Raw genomic sequence first — 25,684 nt, forward strand, 5'->3', positions numbered from 1 at the left:
TTAAAATCATTTGAGTGTGATAAGAAAATTAGGGCAAAATTTATAAAATACACAAATTTAACAAAACTTAACACATTTGTTTGTCGCCACGCTCCCTTTTTAGACATTCCTCCAAAAAATTTTTTAGAAAAGAAATAACTTTTTTCACCATAAATAAAACCTTATCTTGATTTTAAATACTTGATTCTTTTAATTCTATTGACGTCTGTTCAAGTGTTTATTTTATTCTATTTTGTAACCGTCGTTGAACAGCCGACCCAATTTTTGGGTTTACGACTACTAATGTTCAATTCCGTAGCCTTATAATTTTGAACCCAATCCACAAGAGCAAGTATTGGGTGAATTTTGCTTTAGTGGACTTTTTGATGGAACTAACCCGCATTTGCGTTACATGGAGAGGAAGACCACGAGAACCTCCCATGGTTATCCTGATGGCAAGGGGGACTCTAACCCAGGATCCGTCTACCACTGAGGATATTTCACGTCAGCACTTTAGTCGGTGCAAGCCGGATGCGGAATTCGTATCGACCAGCCATAGCCGAGATCGAACCCCGGTTCACCACATTGGAAGGCGAACTCTCTATCTCCCGAGCCATCGCGGCTCTCAAGCCTTTATTTGACAATATAGCCACTTTAATTTTCACTTCCTCCTTCAAAGGCTTCACGTCGTTTTCCCTTGAGTTTTATTATTGGCAGCAAGTATGCCTACAATTCCATTGATATTGCATCATTGTTATTTTCAAGACCTATTCGGAAGTCCTAATATTTTTTTTTCTTAAATGATTGGCTGCAAGGATCAAATATTCCATTGGTTATGTAGCTTTTTTTATTTTCAAGACTCAGTCGAAATTGTTAATATTTTTTTTCTTTAATTTTATCAATGACATCAAATAATAAGAAATTCATTCTTGATCAAGTCCTAATCGAAAATATTAATATTCTTATTTTTAATCTTATCAATGACAGTAAGTATCAAAACTCAATTTCCCTAAACCTTGAAAAGTTTTAAAAATTGGTTTTAAAAGTGCAACAAACATCTATATTTTAATTGCCCTAAACACTGAGCCATTAAGGCTCAGAGCATATTTATGCTTAAACCAACTTTTTCTTTATAAAGTTTAATTATTATTTTCAAGAAAATCTTATAACTAATACAATTATTAAAAAAGGCCAAAGGTAATTTTCATAAGAAAAAAAAATGCCGCAGGTAAAATTTTAGCTACAACGAAAGAAAGAGATTTTTTCCAGACCGTGCATGAACAAAATATTAATTCAAAATTCAATGAATAAGCATAAAAACATAAGCTATTTCTATTCTTACTTTAGCTATTTCTATTCTTAAGCAATTTCTCACTGTTGACGGTGCATTCTTATTGGATGAAAAAATTTTTTTTATCGAATCCTCAATTGATAAAGAGGAAACAAATTCTTTGCCACCAACATCAAGTTAATAAATGGTTTAAAGGTATTTCTTTATGCTTTAATTAACGGTAAGTACCTGTTATAATTATTTATCGTCCTTATTATTATGTTATTGCGTATTTTAATTTGTTTATTATTCCTAACCAAAGGCTTAATCTAAAAGCTGCGTTCCTATATAATTCTATACTGATACCACATTGCGTAATATTTTAGCATAAACATATCTAAAATACTCTATAGCTAATAGACCATTTTATAATTATCAGATTGTAGGCTGATAATTGTAAAACGGTTAAGATTAAATAGTATCGGATAAGATAAAAGCTTCAAATAGTAAATAAGTTAAATTGTTTTTTATTATAAGTTTTTATTTAAAGGTATGTCTTGTTTATGTTCGTGGTTACGAAATGAATGTGAAATTGTAAGGCACTGCTAGAAATTAATTTTTTGCATGTTTGCTAAATATTCTCTAAGAGGAAAAACATTTAAAGATTTTTTTTAAAGCAAACAAAATATTTAAAAGAAAGTTTAAAATGGAAATTTCAGACGAAGTTGCAATGGTATCTCAGAAAAATGATAAAGTCTTTTAAAATCAGAATCTATATCAATGGAATCAAACGAAGGTTAAAGTAATTTAAAAAGAATGAATATTTTATTTCAGTGATTTTTAAGTTTGTTTTTCAATTATATGGTGATCGTTATAAATTAAAATTGTTGCAAGTTTGCAATCATTCCTGTATATTGTAGAGGTGGCATTATCAATTCAATGTTGCTAATGAAAGGATAAAAGAACAAAGCGTTTTGAAACTTTCAGGAAAAAAATGAAAATAAAAATTGCTACATTATCAACGGAAAGCTTGATATTAGGTGCCAGTAAAAACTTACAAGAAAGACACCGAAATTGAAACAAATATTCAGAATATGCCAATTGCTTCTTACAAAATCTTTTTTCTTCTTAAAAAAACTATATGTAAGAAAATAACAATTAGAAGTTTAAAATGGTATAAAAAAGTTTCTTTAAACAAACTGCATAAATAATAAAATGCTTTACATAATTTTGAATTTATTTCACTGATTTTATTATATAAGCTTCTCATTACCAAGACAAAGGAATGCATTGTATGGAAACTGGCATGAAAATCGCAAGCCAATTTTTTAACAAATTAATGTCCTTTAATGTAAGCTCATTGATTCTTTCGCTGTGTTCTAATTGTAAAAAAAATAATTAAAATTTTCAACAAAAAAAAGTCGTAAGCACCATACAATCTCATTATACAGTCAAACCCCGTTAACGCGAAATCGCTTATCACGAAATTTCGCTTAACGCGAAATAATTGTTAGGTCCCGTCGATCGAGTCTGAAGAATAGTGTTAATTAATTCTTTTAACGCGAAACCCAAATCGCAAAATACCGCTTAAGACGAAAAGAATTTTTTTCACTCCAAGTCAAAATTTCTTCTTTTACAAGAGTTTGGAATTAGTGTTTTGAAATTTCTACTCCTACCCTCGAATCGAGGTCCCATCCTTCCATAATTATCTCATTTGATTGGTTGCTGCTATTCTGTTTCGGAATGTTCTTTGCACGTGCGTGGAAGGGGGTGGAAAGGTGCATAAGCACACATGATCGTGGTAGAGTCCGACTGTCAGTTGCCCTTGAAATTTCGTAAAAATGAGTCGAAAACAGCAATCCTTGTCCTTAGAGACTAAACAAAAAATTTTGAATGAAGTTTGTGATGGAATATTAAAGAAAACAGAGATCGCGACGAAATATGGAATTCCCAACAGCACGCTATCTACGATTATAAAAAATCGTGAAACTACGTGCTATCGCATATGCTATCAATCAATTTGAGCCAGCTAGAAAGCGAATGAGAACAGGGGGAAATGAGGAGATCGAAGTAGCGCTTTTGCGATGGGTGCGTGAAGCAAGGAGTCAGAATCTGCCTTTAACGGGTCATGTATTGCAAGAAAAAGCAAAAGTTTTTGCGGATGCTCTCGGCGTGACAAATTTCGCATCTTCAAACGGTTGGTTAACACGATTCAAAAAGCGTCATGGAATTGTGTGTCATAAAATCTGTGGCGAAGAAGCAACTGTAGATAAGGAGACTGTGGAATCATTTTTGTCTGAAAAGTGGCCTGCTCTTAGGAAAAATTACGCGCCACGTGACATTTTCAATGCTGATGAAACGGGACTCTTTTTCAAAGCATTGCCCTCCCGTACATTGAGCATTAAAGGAGAAAAATGCTCCGGCGAAAAATGCTCTAAAGAGAGAATTACTGTTTTGGTCGCTTGTAATATGGATGGGACCGAAAAATTGCCCTTGTTTGTCGTAGGTAAATCAGCGAACCCACGTTGTTTTAAGAACTTAAAAACTTTACCCGTTGTATATGCTTCAAATAAGAAAGCCTGGATGAATAAAATGCTTTTTAAGAAATGGTTAACAGACTTGGACAGGAAACTATTTCGGGAAAAAAGAAATATTTGTTTGATGCTTGACAATTGTAGTGCTCATAATGATATTCACGGACTAAAAGCGATTAAATGTGTTTTTTTACCTCCTAACACCACAGCAAAACTTCAGCCGTGCGATCAAGGTATCATTCATAGCTTGAAGGTGCAATACAGAAAAGAAATGGTACGCAAGATGATCCATTGCTTTGATAATAAAATTACATTTTCTGTAAATCTATTAGACGCAATGAGATACTTAAAATGTGCTTGGAACAATGTTTCTTCTGAAACAATTATAAACAGTTTCAAGTGCGGTGGGTTCACAGATGGAAAAGAAATGAATCTTCAAGAAATAAGTGAAGCAGAACCAGAAACGTTGACTAATTTGATCGAAGAAGCGGAAAAACGCGGGATTCTATCAGCCCCTTTGTTCAAAGACTACACCACTATAGACGAAGATTTGCTAACATCGGATATAACCACCGATCAAGACATAATCGCTGAACTATCGGCGAAAAATGATGATGTCGACATGGATACAACTGATGAAGAGTCCGATATTGAACAAGAAAATCCAGTTACTTTAAATGAGGCGACATGTGCAATGAAAGTAATTAATCGTTTCCTCATGCAACAAGAAAATGCTATGGATGCATTAGATAACTTAGAACATATAAATGACTTTATTAATAAGTGTTATCTTAAGAAATTAAAACAGAAGTCAATAACTGACTTTTTTCAACCTTGATTCCGTAACGGATAAATAAATTCGTAATTTGGCGTTCAATTCACTTCATTATTTCTTCTCCAAATTTCAAGTTATTTTTAAATGTTCATTGTTTTTAGTATTTTTAATTTTATGTTAAATTCACTTAAATTTGCAATATGTCTTCATTAGTAACTTTTAAGAACTGTAATATATAAGTAATTGTTTAGTAGTTCAATAATTGTTGACTAGATGCCGCCACTACCTAAACGGTTAACACGAAATTCGGTTAACACGAAAAATTTCGGTGGTCCCGACGATTTCGTGTTAACGGGGTTTGACTGTATATAAGACAACAAATCAAGAGAAAACATCGACCATTTCATTAAATGGTAAAGCAATATTCACTAATTTGTAAGATATTCTGTAAATAAAAATGAACTGATAAAATGTTTGGTTAAAGATTTAAAAAATTAAGAGAATTTCTCAGACTGATTCAGCATTACTATGATAAATTTACCTATTCGTTAAATTGTAAAGGAATATCCTTTAATTTGTAAGATATTATGTAAATAAGAATGAACGAATAAAATGTTTGGCTAAAGATTTAAAAAAATTAAGTGAGTTTCTCAGAATGATTGAGCATTACTATGGTAACTTTAGCGATTCGTTAAATGGTAAAGGAACATCCACTAATTTGTAAGTTCTTCTGTAAATATTAAGATTGAAATAGTATAATGCTTAGTTTTGGATTTTTAAAAAAAAAGCAACAATCATATATTTTGCAATGTTTTGTTAACATTTGGCGGAAAAAAGTTTGGCGATGTGCAGAAGAATTCAGCAACCCCTCTTTAGGCAGCAGAAGAGCTGGAACACGAGCATCCTGTCAAAACCAGCAGAAAAGCAGAGTGAAATAAACATTTCCAGTGGAATATGCATGAGTTCCAATGGAGATATCAACTGTGCCCATGACAAGCAAAGGAGAAATTCGAATTTTAATTACGCCAAAAGCTTTCTATGTCCTAGTCGAATAGGGAAAAATAGAGGGGCAGGGGTAGCAACAGCGACAGCAACTGCAAATGGCGCAAGAGAAATGGAAAGAGAGAGAGAGATCATGTTCTTAACGAGAAGCGACTGCAACTGACAGGGATCCGGAGGGAATAGGGAAGGGAGTGTTTAGAAAATAAGAATATTTTCATCTTCTTCTACTGTTTACGTCTCGTCTCAGGAATTAAAATCTTTCGAATCTCAGTAGTGTAAAAATGAGAATTCTACTCCAAGAGCGCCATCTGTTGATACTTATTTCAAGAACTTCAACATATTCCTATTGGATGAAGACTTTTGTAAAAGGGGAAAGTTTTCGGAAAATTCTATTAAAAATAAGCACTTGAAAGGAAAACATGTGAAGAGTGCGATCATTTCCAGCTCTCTCATCTACTTAGAAAACGTGGAAAAAAAAGTACCCTTTCGAAATAGGGTGCTTTTCGAAAGTATTTATATTTTTGTTGAAGAGATTTTTAAATGAGAAAGATGGAAGAATTGTTTCTAGATTGGTATTGGAATGCGAATGGAATTCCGGTCCTTTTTATACTAGATTCATTCGATACTCGTGACTGCAAATAACGATATGAAAATACATTATTCATTAATGTCAGTACACATAAACAGAAAATAAAAGATACCAAGAAAAAATTTACGATCTTTATTTGCGTCAGCAAGCAAAGGAAAATACTTGCCAGGATACAGAAAAAGGAAAGGAAAATACTTATTTCTGTTAGCCATTACATATTCTGGAACTTAGAAATTATACATTTTGTATGAATTTTGAAGGTGATTGACAATCGGATTTTCAAATAAAAAAATATTTTTGGTTCGAAAACTATTTTTAATTTTAAGTAAAATATGAAAAGAACAGGAAGGAACAATTTTTTTATATAATTTCTAGAACAATTACATTGACCCTCTGGGGTGTCGTTACTTTTTACTGTAAAATCCCTTTTTACCGGAAAATTTTAGGAAACAAGAAAAAAAAAGATAAACGGAAATTTTAAAGTAATATTTACTGTGAAATCACTAAATTACTGTCAATAAATTAATATTATTTTAACAATTACGGTATAAAATTTTACGGTAAAATGGATTTTACAGATGCTGCACATGGGGTGCAACTACTTTTTACCGGAATTCTTAACAGTGTAGTTACCGGAATTTTTTACAGTGTTGAATCAGTTTTCAGATTGAACCATAGTGTCGTATAGTTAAGTGCACGAATTATTTACTTTTGTGCTAAAGTGGATAAATTAACGTCTTGCAAAAATAGCAGGGCATTTTTGAATTACGGATTAACATGAATGAACTGACTGTATAATTGCTTTCGCGCTTTTTTTTATTCAAGTAGCTAATTTACCACACGACTTTTCTAACTGTCGTTTAAAATTTCTGAATCAAGTTCAGTTTAAGCTAACAGAAAAGAAAATAATTTAAATAACAGATCAACTAATGTACAGTAGACGCCGCTTAATGTGATCACATCGGGACGAACATGATTTGATAACAATAACCGATTGATTACAATAAACAAAAAAATTTAAGCTAAAAAATTATTTTTTTACATACGTATTAAAATAAAAATTATTTTAAATTAGGAGTTGTTGCTGTAAGACTCTAAAGTATTTAATAGAAATTAATGTACACTAAAGAAAAAGAATTAGTATACTTATATATTTAATGATGAACTGCAGAAAACAATACAAAATATATAAAAGGTTATTTATTAACTGAAAATTGTCGATTGTTTAGCATTCTTTCGAAGCAAGTCATTTACGAATCGCTCATAATCATAATGTTTATGAAAGTGTTCCGCGTCGGCTTTGTTTTGCACACCTAGCCGTAAGACTTGAAGTGCCTCCCTCATCTGAGCAGGCGTCGGAATTTTGTCCTCGATAGCACTTTCGGGTTCATCATCGGCATCAGAATCTTGTGACGAAGCTGGATCTTTGACACATACAGCTTCGCAAATGTCCTCATCAGTTAACGAAGTAGAAGTCTCAGCCTTCTCGTCGATCTCCATCCATGCTTCAAAATCCTCAGCATTCATATCGGGCGGGGGATTGAAAACGTCTTCCATTTCTTTCATTACAGCAGCATTGTTGTCCTCTGGTTGACAAAATCTTCCATGACTAAAACAATTTCGAATTGTTTTTTCCGAGACATTATTCCATGACATTGTTAAGAAATGTATGGCATCCAAAACATTTGTTTTTTTGGCTAGAGCGTTCGCATTAAGATCTTCAGCGTCTTGGTCTTCCATATTTTCTAAGACCCTTGAACGCATTTCCTTTCTGTAATATGCCTTCAAGGTGCGGATAATTCCCTGGTCACACGGTTGAATGAAAGAAGTGGTGTTTGGTGGTAAGAACACGATATTTATCTTTTTTAATGAAACAGTTACATCATGCGCAGTGCAGTTGTCTGTGAGCAGGAGTATGTTCCGTTTTAGTCGCTTGTCCCATTTCAACAGTCATTCGTTAAAGATGGTGGTAGTCATCCACGCCGTTTTGTTGGCAAAATAATCGACGGGCAGATTTTTCACACCTTTGAAACAGCGGGGCTTCTTACTTTTTCCAATCACTAAAAGTTTTTCTTTAGTGCCGGTCATACTAGCGCAACATAGCACAGTTAGGCGTTCCTTGGAGGTTTTACACCCTTGCGTACTTTCCTTCTGAAACATGTAGGTGTGTTCAGGCAACGCACGAAAATATAGGCCAGTTTCATCTGCGTTATATACATCTTCATGTGAATATATGGCAATAAGTTTAGGCCATTCTTCTACACTGATCTGCGGCTACATTATCGGCATCTTTTTGTTCACCATGTGTCCTTCGGAAGAGTATGTTCTGCCTCTTTTTCCAGCGGTGGAACCATCCTTCCGTGGCTACGAAGTTTCCTTTACCCAATTTTGCAGCTAAATCTTCAGCTTTTTGGCGCAAAATTGAACCATTAACACGAGCGTCCCTTTCACGAACGTTTGTGAACCAGAGTTTTAATGCAGATTCAACCTCTTTGTCTTTTCCATCTCGATTTCTTTTACAATTCAGATTTTTGTTCAAAGTGCACTTTTTTTCGATATCTTCACGATTTTTTAAAATTTTGCACAAAAGCGGCTGCGAAACTTTCAATTGAACAGCAGCATTCCTTTGGCTCATTTTTGGCAATTTATCGTAACGATTTAAAATGTCAACCTTTTCTTTCACAGTAAGATCTCTCCGTTTCCTTTCCATTATAAAAAACAAATCAGGTTACAAACCGTATGAACTATGGTAAAGTGAAAATGCATGCTGATCTTCTTCTATATGCGTCTTTTAAGCACTTAGATGAGGCAGTTTCACTACCCCCCCCCCCCCCCCAATTTTATTGTTTGACCAATAGCAACTGGCTAAGCGACCTGCCAAGGTCAAGTGCCATACCCGAAACAATGTTCTCTTTTGAAGGTCACTCCTTACCCCCTTCCCATAGTGGCTGGGACATATCATCTGTCACTCTGTTTAGTTCTTCTAAAAAGGGGCTCGTGACAAACATTGACTCGTTAGTGGCAGGTCTTTTCTCTTTATTTAGGATTTCCGGGAATTTGAAATCGCACAGTGCTACGGAATTTTACAATGCTTTACCGAAAATGGCAAAATACCCCCCCCCTCATAATAACACGTGTTTAAAAGATAATATACGAGCCCCGTTTTGACTTTTGGTAAGTTTCAGGAAACACTTCACAAAACACAAAAAAAAGTTTTCCTTCTTGTTTTTATTGATTTCAGGAAAATAAAATTTACCTCTAAACTGATAACAATAAACGAACATTTGATTACAATAAACGAGGATTTTTCAATGTATTTTGATCTAAGCGGACGGGACTAAGCGATTTTGATAACATTAAACGTTTGATAACATTAACCGTGATCACATTAAGCGGCGTCTACTGTATAACAATCTATCATTGATTTTCATATTGCGCCAGGTATTAAATGTGAATTAGCTTCAAAATTGCCTCTTTAATGACGCAAAAATAAAATAAAACTATTCTTACTGATCTCTTCTTCCAAAACTCGCCATTGGTTACCCGTGAAAGGTAAGCAGCCTCCAGCGTCTCATGCACAATTTTTCTTTCCTTAATGGGACCATATAAGTTCTTTATAAAATATTATCATTTAAATTTTCTTCAATCTAGTTATTAATTTTGTTTAGTCATTCAGCATGTATGAAAATATTAACTGCTTTCTTGTAGTTTATATTTTTAGCTAGCTTACTGCAAGATTTTTCTAAATGGCAATAAGAGACTCTGAATCAAAATAAATGGTGTCGAAAATAAATAAATAAAATAACGATAAGGATCAGTGGAAGAATGTATGACAATGTATCGTTGATGATTCTCATATTACACCAGTGATTAAAAGTGAATTAGCTTCAAAATTGCAGCTTTAATGCTGCAAAAAGAACAAAACAAAGAATAAAACGAAACTGTTCTGACTGGTCCTCAAAACTCTTCTTCCAAAAATCACCATCGGTTAAATGTGAAAAGTAAGTTGCGTGCGGAAACAGCCAACCAACGCCTTGTGCACGATTTTCCTTGCTTATAGCAAATCGTGCAAGTGAGTTAGGGAACTCAGAACTATCAAAACGCAGCGTGAGTGAAAAATCGTCTGATTTCGGTCTTCGTTTGTTACCCATTTTCAAAAGAGAAATATTTGCGTGTCATTTGCAAAGAGAGCGGTGGCAACACGTGTTTCAATTCCCTACAGACCAGCAGCTCGGTCAGCATTCTTCTGGACGTAGGGAGAAAGTTTCTCTGTTTTCGACTGGGAACAGAGAGATTGGAGTTGGATATTTACCCTGCTATTGGATTTCTAAATATGATGTATTCATTCCTTCAAAAATAAATGAAGTACGTGTGATTATTTTGGGATCATAAGTATTGATTCGCAAAGTTGGAGGATAGATGGCATGTTATTTATATAAATTCAAGATTTTAATTCAAAATGTATCGAAAAGAATTAAAATTGTTTTTGAAATTTTTTTTTTTTGAAAATACTTGATCGTAACTATTGGGATCATAACTTTTGATTTGTGAGATGGCTTTTAAATAGCATGTTAATTTATATGAATTCAGTATTCAAATTCGAAATATTTCTAAAATAATTAAATTAGTTTGAGTTCTTTTTTTTTTAGCCTAAATCGTAATTATTGGGATCTTAACTATTGATTCGGGAGGGGGCGGATAAATGGTATGTTATTTATGTAGATTCAGGATTTAAATTCAAAAAATTTCAAAAATAATTAAAATTACTTTTTTTTAAAATTTAAATCATAACCATCTGAATCTTAAATATTGATTCGTGAGGTGGCTTATTAATGATATATTATTTATATAAATTAAGGATTTAAATCTGAAATATAAACAGAATTAAAATTGTTTTGGGTTCCTTTGCTTAAAGCTAAACTAAATGTTACAATTTCTGCGAATAATTCCAATTGTAGCGTTATGACCTTAAAAACAATTTATTTTTATTTTTATTTAAGTTCAATAAAAATGAAACCAATTTTATATGAGAAGTTAGTTATCAAGAAACTGATTAAATGATATTCTGTGCTTCTTTTTCCCCGCTTTAGTTCTAAAAAAATGAAGTGGAAAAAAAAACTTTTGATTATTGCAAAATGTTTTTAAAAGAAAAATGACTTTAAGTTTTAATAAAATGCATTTAAGTTTGTTTAATTTTTTTAAGTGAATTTGATTGGAATTGCCAGAATAGTGTTTCTTGATTCAAGATAAGGGATCACTTAAATACTAGGAAGTTTATTGCTAGAATTCAATCAGTTTGTTTAACTATCGATTAAGTTTTTATGAAATTAAAACCAATTCGTTTGTCTTTAAAAATATTAAATATAATTTACATTTTACCTTATAAGTTAGTTTTCTTACTTCAAATTAAGTAACATTCTACGGTTTTTGCCAAACAAATTTAAAATTAAATCAAAGCAAATTACATAAAAACTACAAAATATTTGCTAAAAAGTGACACACTGTAACTTTTTCAACAAAAAATGATTTAAGATAAGTAAATCTTTTTAAATAATTACTGGAATTGACAAAACTAGCGAATAACACTATATTATATGTAAAAAAAATTTCTTATGTTCCTCTGACCTTTGCACTATTCAATTTCTGAAATGTCAAGATTATTACATTCTTCCTGCAACTAATAATCACACTGATGGAAATTGCCCTAACTGATTCGAAAAGCTAAATAACTTCTTAAACTATGAATCACCAAAGACATTGAAATGCACAATTGGATGTGTAAATGATATAATTTTTAAAAAGTTTATTGATTATTAAAATCAGAGTTATATCGTGACTTGGTTGAAATCTCGTGCACTTTGCAAATAACGCTGGTGTTTTGAAATGTGCCAGGTTAATTGCAAAAGTCTTTTACATTTCCTAATCTGTTCCATAGGCTTATTACAATTAGCCTATATAATTTAGGCTACTTGCGAATTATGTGAAGTATTTCTAGATCAGACTGAATTTTCTTAGGTTTATTACGATTAGTCTTCACTATTCTGGACTTGATGTAACTTCCTCCTTAAGAAAAAAACATTAGGTCCAGATTTTTTTTATTAGCTTAAAGGTTTTCTGATTGAGCTCGCTGAAATAAGTTAAAAAAGTATTTGGCAGATTAGAAAATATGGGAAATGTCTTGGATCATCTTGGAGCGTTGCAAACAGACGACGGCTGTTTGCAATTACTTAATTAGATAACAACATATTTGATTCTGTTTTAACACTTGCAAAATCACTGTAAAAGCCTTAACAAGTATACATACCATAGCCTTGATGGCTCAGGGGGTAGAGAGCTCGTCTCCCAATGGGGTGACCCGGGTTCGAATCCCAATGATGGTTGGCCGATACGAATTCTCCCCCCGCTCGCGCCGACCACAGTGCAGACGGATCATGGGTTAGAGTCCACATACCATCAGGTTAACTGTATGAGGTTTACATTGTTTTTCTCTCCATGTAGCGCAAATGTGAATTAGTTCCAACAAAAAGACCACCGCGGAGGCAAATTTCCCCAATGCTTGATCCTGAAGTTCCGTTGTCTTCTGGATTGGGTTAAAAATATAAGGCTACGGAGTTCAACATTAATAGTTGTAAACTCAGGATTGGGTCGGCTGTTCAATGCCTTTTGTAAAATAAAATAAAGTATACTTAGTAGCTGTAAAAAAGGTAAATAAATTACCTTAATTTTACTTATAATACTCATTTACACCACTATTACTTTTTTTGTTTCAATAATTTTCATGACTTTGGTAGCAGAAACGTAACGTCACGAATTGGGACGAAGCATTGGACTTATAAATATCCATGTGCTTTTACATTCGATAATTTCTTTCGTGCATTTCTTTATATGAACATAAAATCGAGAAAAATCAACAAATAGGTGAAAATAATTACCAGACCAGTAATTAATCTTTAGTTGAATGAACTTTTTCGAAAATTTCAAATCATCCACGAATTTTGTCCATCAATATAGAATATGAATACTGTATTCTCATGTCAGCAAAAGAATATTAAATATCAATTTGATTAAGGCCGATACTAGAAATAGTAAAATAAGCCTTTTTTTTTGTTATCAAACGTTTTTTAAACAAATCATAAAAATCATATATTTTTAATGTAAAAAAGCAAAATATATTGCAGTTATTGTTTACTAACATTAGCCATTTTGTCATTAAAGAAGAATTTTAAAATCATCGTTTCAAATTTTAAAAAAAAACTTATACTATCAACAGTAGAATATCGTTTGCAATAAGTTGCTTGGAACTCAAAAGTATTCTTCGTAACAGCAGACGATACCTATTGTCATTTCCAACCTGCAGAACTGTCTCGACAGGTGGCGTTGTTGCCTGCTCTTTTGGAAGGACGTAATGAAGATATGAAGTTAGCTCTTCGTCAAGTGAAACAAGGAGAAGAAAAGAAAAGAGTAAACATAAAATACCGATAAAATGGTGGAAGCAAAGTTTTGTCATCAAGAGAAGAGAGTTGAAGGGAAAAGAGTAGAAAGAGATATTATCTATGGGAATTAGCTTAAGCACGTAAAGCAGACATTACTGGAAGATACAGTACAGGATATTATGCATATGTGCTTGTCATTTTTCGATATCCAGTCTCTGTCTGGATTCCCATGCATCGAAATGAGGTTACATTTATTCAAGAAAGATACTTAAGTTGGACGAAGAAATTAATGCGCACGACAATTTGATTCGAGGGGGAGGGAACGGTGCACTTTTATTTTTGGACAACGTTTTTGATAAATTCTGTATTATAATAAACTCTGAAGAATTTGTTATTTAGTTAATATTTAATGTTGAAAAACGCATGAAACTTCTCCTGTTGATAAATAATTTTGATTGCAAAAGATAATTATTTACAATTTGGATTCTTTTATTATTTATATTTTATTTCGCAATATATTCTGATTATTGTTTGCTCAAAAATGAAAGTTCAATATCTATGAAAATCCTCAATTATCTACAGACTATATTTGACTGAAATCCAACCAAAATGAATAAACTTAATGAGCCACACAATGTAAAAGTATACTTATTGACATAATTATAAGGATATCTCGCTTGCTACAAGACTTGAGCAGTCAGACGTGAAGCTTGCTAATTCCATTTTTTAAGCAGTTTAATCCAAAATTAATTTAAATCAGTGTCTAGCTCATTTTCATATTTTCTTTATTTATATCAAACAAAGTTGCTTGGCTTCAAGGACATTCTGTTTAAGTTTTTATTAAAATATAAATAAGTGTTAAACCTTTCCAATATTTGAAGATTTTAAACTGTTATCGTAACTTCCCGAATTCCCAAAACTAGCAAATCGAAACAAGTTGATTGTCTAATTTGAATGTTTAATTATCTAAGATAAGCTAGCTTTCAAAAAAAAATATGAGGCAGTCATGTATTTGATGGTTCAATTCATTAGACTTTTTTGTTTAAATAAATGCATACTTTAATTATACTTTAATGTATGCATGTTTCATTCGATATTTTTGTTTGTTTAACTTTATGCATACTTCAATTGTACTTCAATTTATGCTTGCACTATAAGTTATTTTTTGTTTGAGTAAATATATGCATACTTTACTTGTACTTCAATTTATGGTACCATTATCAGATTTTTTTGTTTATTTAAATTTATGCATATTTTAATTGTACTTCAATTTATGCTTACATCGTCCGATATTCTTTTGTCTGTTTAAATTTATGCATACTTTTATGTATGCTTACATCATCAGATACTATTTTGTTTGTTTAAAAGAATGCAGACTTTAATTGTGCCTCAATTTATGCTTTCATCATCAGATATTGCTTTGTTCGTTTAAATTTATGCATACTTTAATAGTACTTCAATGTATATTTATATCATCAAAATGTTATGTTTGGTTAAATTACTGCACACTTTAATTGTGATTCAATTCATTCTTACACCATGATATGTTTTGTTTGCTTAAACTTATGCATACTTTAATTGTACTACAATTTATGTCTCCAAGATCAGATTTTGTTTGTTTAAATTTATGCATAATTGAATTTTACTTAAATTTATGCATACTTTTTAAAAAATGATACTTTATTACAGGGTATGAAATTTCAGTTTTAAAGATACTAGCCAGACAAAATTTTTACTTGCCACTATTTGACTCATGAAAAAATGAACAATTTTTAAAATGGAAACAGGTGTAGTACAACGAAATTTTTGGTGTCCAAAAATATAAAAGAATGTAGAAACTTTTAAAATCAAAGTATATTTATTGTAATAATAATATTAGTTCAAATTAAAGTTGTCTTAAGGTTTCAATGTTTCCAGAAGTGATGTTTCGGAGGTAATAAACGGGTGACCAGGATTTTTTGTTCGAAATAGAAGAAAATTGCTTTATCACAACTCTTCCACGTGCCATTTTGATGAGGCACGATAAATCAAGTGTGTATAGTCAAATGTAAAACTGAACAATTTAAATAAAAAATTTACTCGCCAGCATTAAATATTTGATCAGATGGCGAGCTGGCTATCAGAAATTTCTCGCCCTATATTATTATTTAAATTTCGTAAAGGAAAAGTTATTCTATATGCAGTACCCAAAATAAAATAGATAACACAGTGATTAACTTTTGATCTAATGATCGCTTAATAGCTCAATATTAATAGTTCAGGGAGTAACTTAAAATATGCTAATTAATTTGTGAGGAATATATTTTAAGATTAGAAAAAGAAACAAGAAAAAGATACTTTCTCCGCATAAACGTGCTTTTTTTATCCAACAGATTTGGATTTTTGATCCTTAGAATAAGGAAAGGGAGGGTCTCAATCTGGTAAAAATGTGGTCTCAATTGCTTAGTCAATTGTAACGACTGTTCTGCATACTTCCCAGCTTTTAAATTTCCTTTATTTCGTAAATTAACCATTTCTAATTCTTTTTTAAATATATAAATCAGTTAAGTTTTATTCATTTTTATAAAGAACGAATGCAAATATAATCGATTCTCAATAAATGTAAGTACTAACTTTTTGAAGTTATACTTCTTATACGACTTCCAACAAGGTTGCGTTAAACGTTTAACGCTTCATTTTTATTGGCCGGGAAATCACGTGGTAGGATCCAGTTTTAACTCATTCATTTCCATATTGTTTTGGTTCTCTCTAGCATGAAAATAATAAAAGTATTGTTTTTTCTATAAATATTATTTTAGTTTGTTTCGATACACATATAATTTAATAGGGTAGTATTTTTTTGTTTTCAAATTTAATGGAGTCCCGCAGTGGACTGATCGTTAAGACACGGTTCCCAGCAGATCACCGAAGTCAAGCATCACTGGCTACGGTCAGTGTGCGGGTGGGTGACCACTTGGATCAGTCTGTGTAGGGATCGAGGGTGTGCGGTATTGGTCCTTGTTAAACTGTGCTACCGTAAAGTGCTCGACTTCGCGCGCAGGTCGTCGGGCTACCGAAGCGGGGATGCCATCCTTCCGCAGAGGATCAAAATTGTGATGGCATGTCTTCGGATCATCCTCCGGGATGTTTCCCAGACCGTCGCCAATAGCCCATTGTGCAGCTCTAGTGCGACGTAAAGTAACAACAACAACAAATTTAGTGGATAACAATTGTAAAAAATGAGTGATAACAATCCCACGGACAATGCGACGGATTTAAGGTTATGTCAAGGTACGTCTCTTGTGAATATCAATTGATTGTTAGGTTTTCTCTTCTGAAATTACATTATGACGCATTCACATACATTATTAATACAAATACATTTTCCAGGGCGAGACGATGTGGCAACCACAAGCACTTCCACTGGTTCAAGAGGTCCACGAGGGAAAAATGCACAATACTACCGTGATTACAGAGCACGGAAGCGGGCGGAGCAGGAAAAAGAGTCGTTGAATAGAACTAGTGATCCTTCTACGACTTCTGATTCTTCTACAATTAACGTCGCAGGTTGCGAAGTTTAACTTCTTCCGCGCGGAGGGACTCCACGCACTATTTTTTATTCTAGTAGATAGTAATATCGAATATAAACACGAAATATTAAAAAAAATTATCTCCAAAACTTTATATAGATATATTTTTATTCCGATGCCGGTGTGGGACTAATTATTATTCAATGTCATGACAGCTGAGCTTCAAAATCCATTTTTAAACATTCTTTATAAAACCACATTTTTACAATAGCATGCACGTTACTGAGTTTGCTTTTAAATCCTAATAGTTTTCATATAGCATACTGAACACTTATTTTTCAAGAACTTTTTTGGCTTCCACACTGAATACTTTAAATCATATCACCTACGTTAATCGATGCTTAGATATTATATTATTTGTTAATCGATGCTTTTTTTTATGCAAAAATCGCTTGTTGCTCATAAACATAAAGTTGTAGTTTTATTGTAAATCTCTTTAACTCTTAATCCCTTGTCTTGATTTGCCAAGTCCATAGTTGAGATAATATTTCTAAAGAAGAAGTTCTTCTTAAAGGCTGCTTTCTAAATGGTACAATGTATTGGAAAGATATCGTTTTACTTTGTTTAACTTCCAGAAGTTTTTGTTTTTCTTAGATTTTTTGCGTTGGTCTTTTTCTTTTCATAAAATTATATGTTCAGAATCGGAAATACAGACCTCGAAATACAATTAAAGACACTCGTATTTTCACACATTTTTCGATGTAATTAATTATTATCATCTTATACAAAATTGTTATAACCATCGTATAAAGAGCCGTGGTGACTCAGGGGATAGAGCGCTTGCCTTCCAATGTGGTGAACCGGGTTCGAATTCCGCCCCCGGCTCGCACCGACCACAGAGCTGACGCAAAATATCTTCAGTGCCAGATGGATCATGGGTTAGATTCCCCTTGACGTCGGGCTAACCGTGGGGTTTTCCTCTCCATGTAACGCGAATTCGGGTTAGTTCCAACAAAAAGTCCTTCATGAAGGAAAATTTCTTCCAATACTTGATCCATGAGTTCCCTTGTCTTTTAGCTTGGGTTCAAAATTACAAGGCTACGGAGCTGATCATTAGTAACCAGTGGTACTGGGGGAATACAATGGAGGGGACGCGTCACCTGTCAATTATGCCATAGGTAAGGGGGGTTGGAATATATGTGTTATAGTAGAGGGGTTTAAAAAAGAAATTGACCATCATCAACTGCCTATTTCTTCACTTTAGTAGAAAGGAATATAGTTTCGGTTTTCGAATAAAGTATTTCTTTTCTTCGGTGGCAACAGGAGAGGGATGGACTATACGTGTTATAAAAGAGGGGTTTAAAAAAAGAAATTGACCGTCATCAACTGCTTATTTCTTTACTTTAGCAGAAAGGGACATAGTTCCGGTTTTCGAATAAAGTATTTCTTTTCTTTGGTGGCAACATAATGATTGGATGGCTTGTTGCAAGCTATAAGCAACTCGCAAGGAGGGGATCACTGCATCGATGGAGATATAAGCGGGGGGTTTGAACCTGTTACATAGATCATTCCCTCAGAGGTTAGTTTGAGATTGTTGTAATGAGTGCTTTAAGTCTTCGCAGAGTTCATATTGATATTTCTCTGATTAATTTTCTGTTATAATTTTTTTTTCTTGCGAGTTTTATTTAGTATTTGTGAGTGTCATCATATTATTTTTAAAAAATCGTCTTCAAGTGTTAAAGAAATGCCTACCAGGCGTCGAATTAGCGAAGTAAGTAATATTATATTTTCTTTTCTGCATTATTTTATCCATACATTGATTTGTATGTTTGCACGTGGTAATTTAATTGAAACTTACTAGCTAATCAATGTGTTGGCTTTATTTAAGAGTGTTCTATTTTATATACATCGGTAATTTAATATTTGTTTTTAAAATTCATCACGTGTTTGTTTGTTTTTTCTTTAAAAGTAATAATATTTTATATTATTTTACCACGTGTCTTAAAACTTATCTAGATTACTTATTTATTTGCAACGGGTCCTCGCCAAAAGAAGCTCGAACCTGGAGTTACAAAGGTTAAAAAAACTTAGAAATCACTGGTCTGAATGGATGAAACATGGCCATTTCAATAGGAAAAAACTAAATTTAATGATAATACATATATATCACTTTCTTTAGTGGCTAACTGTCTTACAGATACCTTCTTACCAATGAAATTAATTCCCGGTTGTCGTATCCGTGTTTTTTAAGAGGTTCGCAGGTAGCTCTACTTTTCACTACAAACAGCACATCGTCATGCCTTAACTTGAAATCCGATAGCTGCACACATAGTTTGTTTTCTTTTGTACCTTCTTATTAATTAAATTACAACTAAACTCATATCCGTCATGGCTTAACTTGAAATCTAGTTATTAGTTGCTTTCTGATACCTCCTGACCAATTAAATTAAAACTACTCATAAATGTTATGTCTAAACTTGATAATTTACTTTCTGATAACTTTTTATTATTTAAATTGAAACTACTCATGTTTGTGGAATCTGAACTTGAAATCCAGTAGCTACTTATTGTTTACTTTATTGTCCCGACTGATCAATTAAATTTAAACTACTCATGGACGTGGTATCTGAATTTGAAGTCTAGTAGCTACTTATTGTTTACTTTATTATCCCGACTGATCATTTAAATTAAAACTACTCAAGAACGTGGTATCTGAACTTGAAATCCAGTAGCTACTTATTGTTTACTTTATTATCCCGACTGATCAATTAAATTAAAACTACTCATGGACGTGGTACCTGAACTTGAAATCCAGTAGCTACTTATTGTTTACTTTATTATGCCTACTAATCAATTAAATTAAAACTGCTCATAGATGTGGTGTTTGAGCTTAAAATCCGTTACCCACCTGTTATTTACTTCTTGATAACTTCTCCCTATTTAAATTAAAAGCAAATGACTTATCTCGTATCTTACCTAAAACTCCTGCTTACATCTATTATTTACTTTCTGATACTTTATTACCAATGAAACTATAATTAACTCATAGACATCGCGTCTTAACTGAAAAACAGTAGCAGCCTACTATATCCCCATCCTTTTTTCCCTCATGGTGATCCGAATAAATGGACTACAGATAATTGAATTTCTGCCATGTAAGGTACAATCAAACTAAGAATACTGTTTCATTCTTCTTAAAAAAAGGAGAATAAATAAAGTCAATATTTTTTGAACACCCTATATCGAGCTAATACGAAATGCCAATCAATAAAATGTATTCTAGAAAACGAATCAATTTAGGACAAAGTAGAAGCAACCAGATAAACTCCTACTGTCGTGCTGTTGGTGATTTCGAAATCCTGGACATACGAGACATAAAGACTAAAATCCGGCACTCCTATCCCCCATTTCTCCGCACTTATCCGGGAAAACGGACATCTGCCAGAGTCCATGGGAATGTATCGACTTGTAACACGTGAGTGTCCCTTCTAAGGTTTCAAAAATAATATCTTTTTTTTTCTTAGTTCGCTTTTTCTTTTTCCTCACGGGATGTGTTTTACTTCTCAAGTGTTATTCTTAGTTTTTCAGAAAGTACAAACAAAACGAGAAAAGAGAGTTGTAAGTTAGAATGATCAAGAAGTAGAAATATTTCTTTTTCTTTCTTATTATCTTCTTTTTACCTCCGGCATTTCTACATCTAATGTGTTTTTTCCCCTATCCAATTTTCAAATTTTGCGGAAAACATTAGTAATGAATGTTCGCAAATTTGAAGAAAAAAAACTTAACTTTATGAGATAAAATAAAAAAATGAAACCATTCTTTAAATTAAAATCTTAATAATCTAAAGGAGTAAGAATATTAAGGGGCTCCATAATTACCGTTATTAAAACATAATTTTAGACTCTTTTCTTTTTCAAAAATGAATTTAAAAAATTATACATATTAGAGGGCACAAAACAATATTTAGGTGAGGACCAAACAAAAAACGCTGTCAAAATATGACAAATCAGTATTGAGAAAAGCGGGACGAAGAACATCAAAACCAGTCTGATAGCTAATAAATTTCTCTTCCTCCGTAGTGATTCATTAGATTTTGAAGGCATTTTAGTTTGAACCTTGTATTTTTCGCATATTGTGCGTCCCTTATTTTACTTATTTCTGACAAGGATTTTGAAATAATTAAATTAATTCCAGAAATAACTTACTAGATTGCTCAAAATATCGGCAGCCTACCTTTATTTTTTTTATTTTATTATTTTTTTTTAATATTGTAAAAGCTACTCATCCTTAAGTTGATCAATTGAAAATATCGCGCACGATGAGAGATGTCCAAGAAATAAATTTTAAGATTGTTTTGACCTCTATTTTACTGGCAAGACCTAATACGTCCTGGTTCTTATATGATAAAAAAAAACGGGTAAAAAAAACACCATTCTCCCACTCTCCTATGATAATAATTAAAATAAATATGTTTTTGATATGAAAAGTTATAAGCGTTTACTAAATTTTCTAAAATCTCATCTTATCGGTTTTATTATTATTATTATCAATATAATTATTATTATTAATTATTTTTATCAATAATACTTTTAATTTTGTTATTATTTATTACTGTTTTTAATTTAACTATTATTAATAATAATATTTATGATTATTATTAGTTTTTAATTATTATCATCATTAATAATAATAATCAATATTATTAATAATTATTATTATTAATAATTATTATTATTAATTATTTTTATCAATAATACTTTTAATTTTATTATTATTTATTACTGCTTTTATTTTAATTATTATTAATAATAATATTTATGATTATTATTAGTTTTTATTAATTATCATCATTAATAATAATAATTAATAGTATTAATTATTATTATTATTAATAATTATTATTATTAATTATTTTTATCAATAATACTTTTAATTTTATTATTATTTATTACTGTTTTTATTTTAATTATTATTAATAATAATATTTATGATTATTATTAGTTTTTATTAATTATCATCATTAATAATAATAATTAATATTATTAATTATTATTATTATTAATAATTATTATTATTAATTATTTTTATCAATAATACTTTTAATTTTATTATTATTTATTACTGTTTTTGTTTTAATTATTATTAATAATAATATTTATGATTATAATTAGTTTTTATTAATTATCATCATTAATAATAATAATAAATAAAATTAATTATTATTATTAATAATAATTATTATTATTAATTATTTTTATCAATAATACTTTTAATTTTATTATTATTTATTACTGTTTTTATTTTAATTATTATTAATAATAATATTTATGATTATAATTAGTTTTTATTAATTATCATCATTAATAATAATAATTAATATTATTAATTATTATTATTATTAATAATTATTATTATTAATTATTTTTATCAATAATACTTTTAATTTTATTATTATTTATTACTGTTTTTATTTTAATTATTATTAATAATAATATTTATGATTATTATTAGTTTTTTATTAATTATCATCATTAATAATAATAATTAAGCTGCTCGTATATCTTGTTGTTTCATCAGCAACAGTCTGAAATCGTATTCAGTTATCGAAATAGAATTTATTACAGTACAAAGAATTTTTTTTGTATTATAATAAATCCAATGTTAAACACAAGAAAATTAATGACTTTAATTATTACTTGAAAAACGAACAATCCAGTTTTGTTTATTTTTGAAAAGCATGAGTGGTTATCCAAACATACTTTTTTTTATATAATTTAGCACCATAATATATTTTTAAAGTGTTAATACAGCTTTATTGTTTTTTCAGTGTTAAAAATATTTAATTATCGTTTCAGGGAAGCATTTCCAATACTGTAAGTAAGAATCACTGTATATGAATTAAAAATAGAAGTAGGATTTTTGAAAAAATCTAATTTAGCATCCTTTCAATTTCATTTATTTTCTATCCGCTTTTAATGACCAGCTTGGTCACCTTTCAAAATTATCTTGTACATTGGACTCCTGTTCGTAAGACGTGAGTTCGCATCCCGCGGGCGAAAAATTTCCGTGCATTGAATAGTGACAGGAGCACGTTAAATCTGTTGGAGTCACAAAGTCCTCCAAGTTCCCACAACAATACCTCTGGGGGTGCTGAGTTGGAGATTGAGTTTTCTCTTGATCTGGTCAAAATTACGATTTGTATTACAAATCGCATCGTAATATTGTATCAAAATTACGATCCCTATAAAATGGGCAGTGACGTGGGTGTGCTTTCATACCTTTAGATTGCATCATTGAAAATATAAGAAGCGCACCCTCTGCCTTAAAATTGTTTACGATTTCAAGCCAGTTTGTTGGTCTTATTAAGTGACATAAGTAACAACAACAGCAATAATTATCTTGTACAACATATAAACCAACTGTAACGATGCTGAATGCACTGCTCAACTGTATTTAAATATTCTAATTCTGCAAACCCTCCTCCAATTCTAACACCTTTCTTATTTTTAAATAATATATTTAACCAATTTTCTTCAATCTAACTGCTGTTGCCCGTGTGGATGTACTTTGATTTCAATTAACTCTTTACAAGAGATGTCCGAGATATTGTCAAAGTTCTTTATGAATTTATTGTTAGTAGTTATTTATAGTTATACTTGTATATTAGTAGTTAAGCTAATCAATAAGTTTTATAAATATTTTTTTGTGTACCTAGCAACTTAGATGCATTATTAGTTCATTAATGCTCAACATAGCTTTTTTGCTTTTGTCTTGGTCAAATGAGGAGTCTTTGTGTTAATTAAGAAATCTATGGTGAAAGAATTGAAATCTTTGCGTTATAATCTTTGTAAAAGAATATAGAATGTATTATATAGAATAAGACAATTGATACCTGAAGGTCTTATTACTTGAAATAGCATGTAAAGAACAGTTTCTAACGTAAACAAAGGCCACATTTTAACAACCAATTAGGATCGAGATATCCACAATACGTCACTTGCAGGTATCCCATTTATCTTATATGACGGATAATAAATAAATAATTGGTTAAGGAACATGTAATACCCTTCCTTTTTTTTCAAATCTTTGGAACTATTAACTAGCAAACATCCATGACACCTTTAAAATATTTGAAAAATAAAATGTAATAGTCTATAATTTAATTCAAATCTGAGATTTTACATGGGCTTGTAGCGTCTCAAATTACTTTTTAATACTTGTGAAATTTATGACGATTTCCTTTGTATAAAGTTTATTCGGAAAAAAAATGTTTTCGTCACAAAATCTTGCATACTTTTATAATTGTTTAGTTATTTCCGATGCAAAATAAGCAACATTTTGTGCCCGTCATCGATCTGATAATAAGCCTCTATTTCCTCTCCCCCCCTTTTTTTTGAGAACTTCCTTAACGGATAAAAGTCACAGTTTTATCAAAACCAAGCAGAAAATCACATTTTATTTGCCTTTCCGGATGTTTTAACAGATACTTTACATTGTTCGTCTTTAATAGTTGTTCTTCTTGGTATTAAAAAGTATCAACCAAATGGTTTTGTTACTGTAAAACGATTTAATAAGTCTTTAAAAGTAATTTACCACATTTGGTGAATAATTTCTCATAACTTTTGTCGTCTATAAAGTAAGTTTCATTTTTCAGTTATCTAATATACGGTATATTTATTTTGTATCTGAATGAAATCTATAATATTTAAAAACTGTTTTAAGAATTCATTTTTATGTGTAAGAAATTGGAACGAATGTTTACATGCATTAATTTACGTATAGTAATTCACCACATATGTGGTAAAAGTAATTTACCACATTTGGCTAATAATTTCTCATAACTTTTGTCCTTTATAAAGTAAGTTTAATTTTTCAGTTATCTAATATACGGTATATTTAATTTGTGTCTGAATGAAATTTATAATATTTAAAAACTGTTTTAAGAATTCATTTTTAGGTGTAAGAAATTGGAACGAATGTTTACATACATTAATTTGCGTATAGTAATTCACCACATATGTGGTAAAAGTAATTTACCACATTTGGCTAATAATTTCTCATAACTTTTGTCCTCTATAAAGTAAGTTTCATTTTTCAGTTATCTAATATACGGTATATTTAATTTGTATCTGAATGAAATTTATAATATTTAAAAACTGTTTTAAGAATTCATTTTTCTGTGTAAGAAATTGGAACGAATGTTTACATGCATTAATTTACGTATAGTAATTCACCACATATGTGGTAAAAGTAATTTACCAAATTTGGCTAATAATTTCTCATAACTTTTGTCGTCTATAAAGTAAGTTTCATTTTTCAGTTATCTAATATACGGTATATTTAATTTGTATCTGAATGAAATTTATAATATTTAAAAATTGTTTTAAGAATTCATTTTTATGTGTAAGAAATTGGAACGAATGTTTACATGCATTAATTTGCGTATAGTAATTCACCACATATGTGGTAAAAGTAATTTACCACATTTGGCTAATAATTTCTCATAACTTTTGCCCCCTATAAAGTAAGTTTCATTTTTCAGTTATCTAATATACGGTGTATTTATTTTGTATCTGAATGAAATTTATAATAT

At 30.9% G+C, this 25,684-nt stretch overlaps 1 long non-coding RNA gene across 2 annotated transcripts in view; it reads left to right on the forward strand.

Annotated features, from left to right (window-relative positions):
• Positions 1-18,671: 18,671 nt before the first annotated feature.
• The window catches only part of LOC107452893 (uncharacterized), a 32,886-nt gene continuing 25,873 nt past the window's right edge, over positions 18,672-25,684 (forward strand). The window contains exon 1 of one of the 2 annotated variants that reach the window (XR_011637035.1): positions 18,672-18,862. This is a non-coding gene — a long non-coding RNA (uncharacterized LOC107452893). Of the gene's footprint in view, positions 18,863-24,515; positions 24,728-25,684 lie in introns of those variants that run through there. The other variant, XR_011637036.2, reaches the window with a different exon arrangement.

This window comes from Parasteatoda tepidariorum, chromosome 4, assembly GCF_982258835.1.
Source record: "Parasteatoda tepidariorum strain Cologne lab strain chromosome 4, Ptep-v5.0, whole genome shotgun sequence".
NCBI lineage: Eukaryota > Metazoa > Arthropoda > Arachnida > Araneae > Theridiidae > Parasteatoda > Parasteatoda tepidariorum.